The sequence below is a fragment of the Physcomitrium patens genome, chromosome 6 (assembly GCF_059467195.1).
Source record: "Physcomitrium patens ecotype Gransden chromosome 6, ASM5946719v1, whole genome shotgun sequence".
Classification (NCBI taxonomy): Eukaryota; Viridiplantae; Streptophyta; class Bryopsida; order Funariales; family Funariaceae; genus Physcomitrium; species Physcomitrium patens.
Genome location: NC_143415.1, coordinates 18,331,003 through 18,340,964, shown reverse-complemented (window position 1 = coordinate 18,340,964; position 9,962 = coordinate 18,331,003).

The window sequence follows — 9,962 nt, the reverse complement described above, 5'->3', positions numbered from 1 at the left end:
TTAGGAAACGATTGATGGTTAGTTTTGGATACTGAAACTGACTAGTTAAGAAATTAGAAATTCTTGATTAGATGTGAGATTAAAGTACACTCGATTAGATGTTCTTGATTTGAACCCCGAGTAAGCAGTTAGGAGCGGGGCACTCATAGAAGGTTTTATTGTTGCAAATTTAAGACATTGTGCTTTGAACTGTAAGCTTTAAGATAATAATCAGCAATAGTGTTAGCACGAGGAAGTATTGAGAGTTTGATTTTCATAATGTTGATGGAAAGAGCGAAGAGAGTACCAAAATAATCGGAAAGTCTCCGCAATGTGAGGTCTAAGTATGATCTGGGATCACCGTCTCTTGTAGTTATCACCAACATGGAAATGATGAAATTAGATATCTGTTGGTCATTGAAAAGGCAAAAAGATTTTAAAAATGCATAGTTATTTACGTTTTTATGAGGATCGGATAAACTACCACCAATTGATGTAAAACGAGTAGCAAAATATATAAAAAAATTATGATCTAGAGGATGGTTTGAGTGTGATAAGAGAAGTCCTGATTGGGATAGATGAGAATATCTTAGACAAGATCTTGCATTTACCAACCGGAGAGCTTGAGGTGGAAGGAGACGCATCAAATGACTTCAGGCTAGGAAGCTACTTCAAAAGAGGAATGTCGTTTCTCGAGCAAAATCAAGGATGGAAGGTACAAGAAGCACTTACGTCCAAACTTATAGAATGGATGCGGTTTGTTCAGAAGTGGTTAGCATTGAATCGACATACTACCTATATGGCGAAGCGATTACTATTTTCCGTGATATGAACATTAGAAGACATGGTATTCAATTAGGCAGCTTATGTGGCCACAAGGATACATGCAGAAATGAGAGCTAAGCAGAAGACGGGGAAGTTTGCTTCACTATTATGTTCCAATTATGTAAACTCAATGATTGAGTATACATTGAAACAGGAATCTCAACCAATAGTTCCAAGTTTACAAATGGAAATAGTTAGTCTAGGGATAATGGTATATGAAGTCGAAGAATCCAACAGAAGGGCCAAATCGGAAGCAAGACCAATATCTACACCAAAGCGAGTTCCAATTTGGTCGACAATAGAGTTGATGACACCAATACCAGTTCCAAGGAAAAGCAACCAATTAGGATTTCAACGGAGTATAATGGAAGGGTGGAATCTTAAGGAACTTATATTGGGTCTAATTTCTCAACTACAACTTACGGTGAGTGAGCTCGAAGATGAAGGTAGCTTAAAAAGGCAAATGGAAGCGAGCAAAAAAATAATATTGGAGCAAAATTGTAAAATCAGGGAACAGGAACAAGTCATCAAGGTAGAATCAGAATCTAAGATACGAGTGAAGCTTGAATTGGATGAGAGTAGAAAACTAGTCAAAGAAGAAATAGAGAATTCAGCATATCCTAGAAAATCAAAGACAAGAATTACTACAAACTTGCAAATCATATAAATTAGAACATGAAAAGATGAACGCTCAGTTGAAGATAGAATGAGAGAAAAAAGAGGCATTGGAGCTTAAAAAAAAACAATTGGGTGATCAATATCGAAACAAAACAGATGAGCTACAAGTAAAAATTTTTGTTTTGAAGGAAATAGTAATGAAATTGGATAATGATTTGGTCAGAATTGGCGAGTCACAAACATGTGCCTCAATGGGAGTAAGAATTGGAAAATTGGAGGAGAAATTGCAACAACAGCAGCAACAACTGGAAGCTAAAGATGCCAAAATCCTCTAATTGGAAGCTGAGGTTCGAGAATTGGGAGCGTATAATGAAGATTTAACAGCTCAATTAAGGGCAGAGATTCAGGATGAGTCGGAGGAAGAAGATATAGTGTTAGAACAAGACCAAATGTAGCCAGCGCCAAAAATTGAAGAGATTGAACAATCCAGTTTAAAAAAAAAAAAAAAAAAAAAAAAAAAAAAAAAAAAAAAAAAAATGATTTAAGTTTATCAATACTGTGTTTGCACGGACGCTGCACAGTTAGGAGTAGAGCTATGTAGAATAAGTAGTTATTTTTAAAATATAGATACCTAGTGTATAGTATAAACATGGATAGATAACTGCTAAAAATGTGGTTCAACAGGTAGAATGGATGAATATTTAGGAAAAGTAGTTATCATCTATAATATAGGAGTTGGTATCTCGGGATAGTATAAGGAGGATGGAGAGAGAGGAAAAAAATGCGAGACTGTGATAATACTGAGCCAGAGATAAGCTTGGTGCTATATCTTCTTCTTAGTTTTCTTGTTTCTTTTGTGTTAGTGTTGATTCTAGTAAAGAGAATTGATTTAATGAATCAATATTTGATTGATGAAGTTGTTTATGGATCACTGTTTATCAATTGTTATAAAAGATTGATGATATATGGAAGTTTTCAGTCAATGTTTATGGCAAGGTTGTAAGTTCAGTAGAGAGAAATTGTAATCGATGGAATTGTAATGAATAATAAGTACAAAAAAATTGAAGAGAATTAAACTTATAAAATAAAAGAAATATATCATAATTTTCTCAAGTTTTGATCAGCCTTTGTTTCTAATATTAGTATTGATCTTCTAACAACAATACCTCCTAATTAAATTATTAATTTACTCTAAAGTTTTTTTAAAAAATATTAAAAAAAATTAATATTATCATACTAATTTTTTCTTTAATTCAACAAGCAAATTTTTGCACATCTTAAAAATCCTTGTTAGCTCTTATAATCCAATTTATGAGATTCTAACCTACTTGAACTTTAATAACCTTCAATCCAACCGATTAATGAAGCTTAAATTTATAGCATATACTAAACACAACTATATTTATAAAACTATAAAATTTGATCAATAGAATTACTACAAAACTTACAAAATTATCCAAATTATAAACCATAATTTATTTCAAAAACTCCAAAGTCTTTGAAACAAACCTTGATTTTGAAAAGCTCTTAAATTTTTTATTATGAACTCAAATTAACTTAAACTAATGCTTAAAAAAATTCTATTAAGTCTTTTTTCAAATTTCATTTTTAGATTTATAAAAGAATCCCTAGAATCATTGCAGGAAAAAGGTTTTGTATTTCAAGATTTGATTTCAAGCTTAATTGGCAACTAGTCCTTTTTGGATATCAATTCTTATTTTTTTGAGATATTTTTTGCTAAAATCAACTTCTAACTTCTAATCTATGGAAACAAAAGACTATAGTTGTTTTGGAATCGGTAATGGCCAAAGAAGTCTATAAAATCAATAACAAAGAGTTTTTTTATCTTGAACAAATGTCACATGATTGCATAAAGTATTTGATAACAATCTTCTGTGTTGTATTTGTAAGATTCTTGATAAGATTCTATATACATTCATTAATATCATGTTTGCGTTACTGAACAAGATATTCTAATCTTGAATTTAAGATTTTTTTAATGTCATACTCTTAATTATTCTCCACATCTATAAAAGAGGTGGCATTTGTCATCTCTTTGATATATCTATTATTTTATATGACTCAAAAAGATCCACATGAAATATGAGATAGAACTTTATAGACTTTGATGTCATGTTGTGACACAATTATATGGTGAAATTATGACTAAAAATAATTTTAATTAATATTCTATTATATTAATTCAAGAAAAATTCAAAATATTTAAATAAGGCTTTTATGAAAGCCTCTTAGTCTATTTTCTAGTCTTAATAGTAAGTAAATAAAAATTAGTTAGTATTTTTACATTTTAGGATATAGAAACTTTGTTACTACCTTAGAAAGGCCATATATTATTAAATTTGGAATAGAAGAGGTAAATAATTGGTATAGTAGATACTAGGGTCAAGTTGATGATAGAATTAGGCTAAAACATCCTTAAGATAGATTAGAAAGATACCTAGGTGTCTGTCACAAACATACTCATGTAAGCTAGTAATTATATATATAAATAAATAGAAGTAAGTAAAAGTAGATAAAAGTAAGTTAATTCTATAGTATTTGATATAAAAGCTTCCTAGAAGCTTCATAGATGTTGCTTTGACTTCATAGGTGTCTTTAATTGACTTTTTGGATTAGAAACATGGTCTAAAGGTTGATCATGTGCCACACATGTTGTTAGCTTGAAGACCAAGCTAACTATGTGGCCCACAAGTAGAAAAACTTGCCTTGTAAGTCAAAGCAAGTATCCTATAAAGTCAACACATATTAAAGGTCCTATAGAACGTTGCCATGTAGCCTCTACTTAGATAGTATATATAGAGACAAGAGTGAAGCCTTCTTCACTCTTGTCAACTTCTTTCTTATTTTCAGTCTAGTTTCAAGAGTCGTCATGTTTTCTAGTCTTAAGCAATAGCCATTCTAGTTCAATATATTATCACCTTTGAGTGATTTCTAAGTATTTTTGAATGACACAAGAGTGTATTGAGATTATCTTTCTTTGGAGTACATGTCCTTGATAGTTTGACAAGAATGCTAATACATTGTTTCTGTCTTATTCTAGAAGTGAGTGAATTATCTCACTTCTATTATTGTATTTTGAAGGTTGCGGACTATCCACCTTTAAACAAAAAAATCTTATTTTCTAACATTGATCTTTTCTTTAAACAGAGTGGATTACCCCTCTTTGTAGAATTTGTTTTTAGAGGTTGCGGATTATCCTCTTCTTATTTAACTTTTGAATTCGTTTGAGTTGTCTATGGAAGGAAAAATCATGGATGCTACACTTGGTAGAAGTGAAAATAGATTTGCAACTATTGCAGGTCTTCATGAGCTTGTCAACACTCTTAGGACCGAAATTTCACGCATCACCAACACCAACTATGGAAGCACTATTCCTACTACTATGGAAGAAGTTTAGAGTCTACGCCAAGAAGTTGTGCAGTTGAAGGAAATAAGTCGATTAGCCTCGTAACCAAATTCTGAGAATTTTGCTTCTACAAGCTCCAGAGAGGCAAGAATTAGTATGCCTGAAAAGTTTGACGAAACAAGATCAAGATTTTGAAGGTTTTTGCAACAAGTTAAACTCTATTTAAGGTTGCATCCTTTTCAATATATTGATGGATTTATTCAAGTTGGATTCATAGGTGCACTTTTATTTGGAAGTGCTCTCTCTTGGTTCGTACCTTTGATGGAGAAAGATTCACGACTACTCTATGATTTGAACTCATTCTTGAAAGTATTTACGGCTACATTTGGAAAAAATAATCAAGAAAGGGTAGTAGAGAGTAAGCTTGTATCACTACGACAAGGATCATGTTTAGCCACCACGTATGTTGTTGAATTCCAAAGTCTTGCTTGTGATGTAGACTAGAATGATAAAGCCCTTATCAATCAATTTTGTAATGGATTAAAGGATAATATCAAAGATTTGTTATTGACAATGCCAACAACAAATTCTTTAAAACAATTCATTGTTCAAGCTATTGTATGTGATAATCGTTTATTTGAAAGATGTCAAGAACATAGATATGGCTGGAGAAGAACAAGTCAAGTCATAGCAATACCTTCTAAATTTTTGAAAACCTTTCTATTAAGGCCAGAGCCAATGCAAATTGATACAGTATGTTTTAAACCCCTCACGGAGTTGAAAAAGACTCAATGATGTCAAAAGGGCTTATGTCTATATTATAGAGAAGCTAAACACACTGCTCAACATTGTCCAAGGAAGCAACACAATCACAAAATGAGGAGTACGATTGCAAAAGAAGACAATGTGTCAAAAAATGAGTTCTTTTAGCTACAATAAGGACTGTACGATTGGAACCATGTGTGACACCTAATCAAGGTCTTATTCTCTCCTCAGATCCCTCACCTTGTTTTACAATAGATGTGTGTTTAGGATCCAAAAATCATAAAGTCTTTACATTACTAGATTCAGGAGCCTCAGCTTGTTTCATAGACAAAGACTTTGTCAAAAAATAAGAAATATCGTTAGTCAAGAAAATCAAACCCGTATATGTAGAAGTCATAGATGGTCATTTGTTGTCTTCTAGTGATATTACCCATGAGACTGTTCCTTTAGATGTAGTACTTAAAGATCATAATAGTGTAGTAATATTTAATGTGATACGATCTCTTTTGAATCTAGTCATTTTAGGACTATCCTGGTTAGAAAAGTACAACCCTCAGATAGATTGGATTTCCCATAACCTTAACTTTTCTAGTAGTTTATTTCGAAATTCTATTAATCAAGAGGAAATACATAAGTCTAGTGCATCTAAGCTCTTACTAGTAGGGACAAGAACTTTCATGCATGCAGCCAAAGAAGGGTCATCTTTTGCTATATATGCCATGCTCATTTTAGATAGTAAAAAGACATCAAGTAGTATTCCTAGTCAATATCAAGAATTCCAAGATATTTTTGAGAAGAAGAATCCAGATATTCTTTCGGAACATCGACCTTATGATTGTTCAATTAATCTTCAAGAAGGAGTTCAACTGCCATTTGGACCAATCTATAGGTTATCACAAAACGAGTTGGCTGCACTAAAGGAGTATATTGACAAGAACTTGGCTAAAAACTTCATACGCCATTCAAAATCTCTAGCAAGAGCGTCGATCTTATTTGTGAAGAAAAAAGATGGATCTCTACGGATGTGCATAGACTATTGGGGCCTTAACAAGATCACCATTAAAAACAGGTATTCTTTATCTTTGATTTCAGGACTTCTTGATCAACTCAATCAAGCAAAGATCTATACAAAAATAGATCTATAAGGAGCATACAACTTGATCCGCATCAAAGAAAGAGATGAATGGAAGACTGCTTTTCGAACTAAGTATGGACATTTTGAATATAATATCATGCATTTTGGACTCACAAACGCACGAGCTGCTTTTCAACATCTTATGAATGATGTTTTTCGTGAGTTTTTAGATGATTTTATCATTTTTTATTTAGACGACATTCTAATCTATTCTAAGAACACAAAAGAATATAAATTCCATATTCGTCATGTGTTACAAAAACTAAGAGATGCAAGATTATATGTCAAGTTAGAAAAGTGTGTATTCAACACTACTCAAGTTGACTTTTTAGGATATATCATTTCCAACGAAGGTCTGATGATAGATTGCAAGAAGGTCCAGAGTATCATAGATTGGAAGATTCTAAGAACAGTATGAGATGTGTAATGCTTTTTTGGCTTTATAAATTACTATCGAATCTTCATCAAGAACTTTTCTCAAGTTGTAGCTCCACTTACACGTTTGACTTGTAAAGACAAACTTGAGTGGAGTAAAGAAGCTAAAGTAGCGTTTGATGCTTTAAAGAAGGAATTTACTTTTGTACCAATATTATATCACGTCCACTTCTCCAAGGCATTTTTTATGGAAATAGATGCATCAGACTTTGCCTTGAGTGTCGTTTTGTCACAAATGGGAGTAGATGACAAGCTCCATCTAATAGCTTTCCATTCCAAGAAATTTTCAGCAATTGAGATTAACTATGAAATCCACGAGAAAGAGCTTCTTGTAATTGTGGATTCATTTCAAGAATGGCATCATTATCTAGAAGGCACCTCAAGTCCAATCATCGTATATACGGATCATAAGAACCTCAAGTATTTCATGTCAGCACATGTATTAAATCATCATCAAGTTCGTTGGAGAATGTCTTTATCAAGATTCGAGTTCATCATCACTTATCGACCAGAAAACAAAAAGGTTTGTCTGATGTCTTGTCTAGACGCTCTTATCTTGCACCAAAAGAAGGAGATGCAGCTTTTGATCAACAAAGAATGGTTTTCTTGAAGCCAGAGCAATTTCATCTTCGAGCAATAAAATCAACATTAATTGTTGATTTAACTTTTCTCAAACAAGTCCAGTTAAGTATGTCTTGAGACCCTCTTGTTCACTATATCAAGAATAATTCTTCTAAATTTCATGATCCCTCTAAATTTGAGTTCAAGAAAAACCTACTCTATTTTGAAGGACGCCTATATATTCCAGAAAGAGAAGCATGTTTATGTGTTCTTCAAGCTCGTCACAACTTTTCAATAGCAGGACATTTTAGATACAATAAGACTTTGGAGCTGATATCTAGGGATTTTTGGTGGCCTCAAATGTGAAAGGAATTCAAATATTTTGTACAATCATGTGATATTTGCTCAAGATCAAAAACTCCTCGTCATCGACCTTTTAGACTTCTTCAACCATTATCCATTCCAGAACAACCATGGTCTTCTGTTTCTATGGACTTCATCACAGATCTTCCAAGCTCAGGTTCTTATGACTCTATATTTGTGATAGTAGATCGCTTCACGAACATGGCATATTTTGTGCTATGTACAAAATCCATCACGGGTGAAGAAACAGCTAAGCTTTTTATTGACAATATCTATCGCTATCATGGGTTACCAAAGGATATTATATCGGATAGGAGAACTCAGTTTGTATCAAGATTTTGGAGAAATCTTTTTAAGATTTTATAAGTAGATATAAAACTATCTTCGCCTTTTCATCCTCAAACTGACGGATAAATAGAGTGCGTAAACCAAGTCTAGGAGCAATACTTAAGATGTACCATCAACTATCAACAATATAATTGGACAATTCTTCTACCATTGGCACAGTTTGCTTATAATAATACGGTGCATTTTTCTACACAACAAACACCTTTCTTTGCCAATTATGGTTATCATCCATGACTTAACATGTTTGATTTCTCAAAAGTTTATAATCTTGCGGCAAAAGATATGGCAAATCGGTTGTCAGAGTTACATGCAACAATGAAGGCGCAATTAAAAGAAGCTCAAGAACGACAAAAAATAAATGTGGATGTCTATCGAAAGGAATAACCACCATTTCATATAGGCAATAAGGTATGGTTACTTCGTCGCAATATCAAGACCACTCGTCCTTGTGACAAGTTGGACTATCCAAGACTTAGACCATTTTCTATTTCTACAGAAATCAATCCAATTGCATATCGTTTATATCTACTAAAGTCAATAAAAATCTATCTAGTATTCCACATGTCTCTTCTTGAACCATACAAGACAATGGACATAACAAGAAGAAGATAAGCTCTACCTCCTCCTATAGAAGTAGACAATAATGAAGAATTTGAAGTTGAAAAAGTCTTAGATTCAAGGCGGCATCGAAATAAATTCAAATATCTTATCTATTGGCGAGGATATGATATTAGTGAACGCACATGAAAGCTAGTAAAGAATCTTGTAAATGCAACAAAGGTGATGGAGGCTTTTCATCAACAACATCCATCAAAACCAAGATAACATTCTACTTTCAATCTTTGTTTGTAGCTTCTTTGTAGTTGTGACGCTAAGGAGATGGAGAACCAACAACCAACAGATTTGACTCAAGAGCCTTCATTTGTTGACTTGTCGGATGAGATATTACGATTGTCACAACCTTCAAGACGATGCAATCGAGATGAAGATCTTTAAGAACGACATATTCTTCCTCAAATAGATGGCGAGTTACAACGCGTTTGATATCACGACCTTGGAAGGGACTCCGAATGTTTGGTGATTTTACTAGAGGTAGAAACAACTCCTGATGGTATTCCAAATATTTTATTTGAAGTAAGTTATGAAGGCCTCAACAACAACCAAATAACTGGGTGGTCTTTCCGCCCTAATATAGGACACTACCGATGGTTGAGAGACCCTATCAATCATCTTTGAAGAGAATAAAGATCAGAGTATGTGGCGAATACAATTTGTCGCATCATAGATTTTCTCAACATATGATGACCACTCCTCATGGAACTCATCTCTAGAAGAGAGGACAATGTCATAGATATACTCATGTAAGCTAGTAATTACATATATAAATAAGTAGAAGTAAATAAAAGTAAATAAAAATAAGTTAATTCTATAGTATTTGATATAAAAGCTTCCTAGAAGCTTCATAGATACTGCTTTGACTTCATAGGTATCTTTAATTGACTTTTTGGATTAGAAATGTGGTCAATAAGTTGATCATATGCCACACATGTTGTTAGCATGAAGACC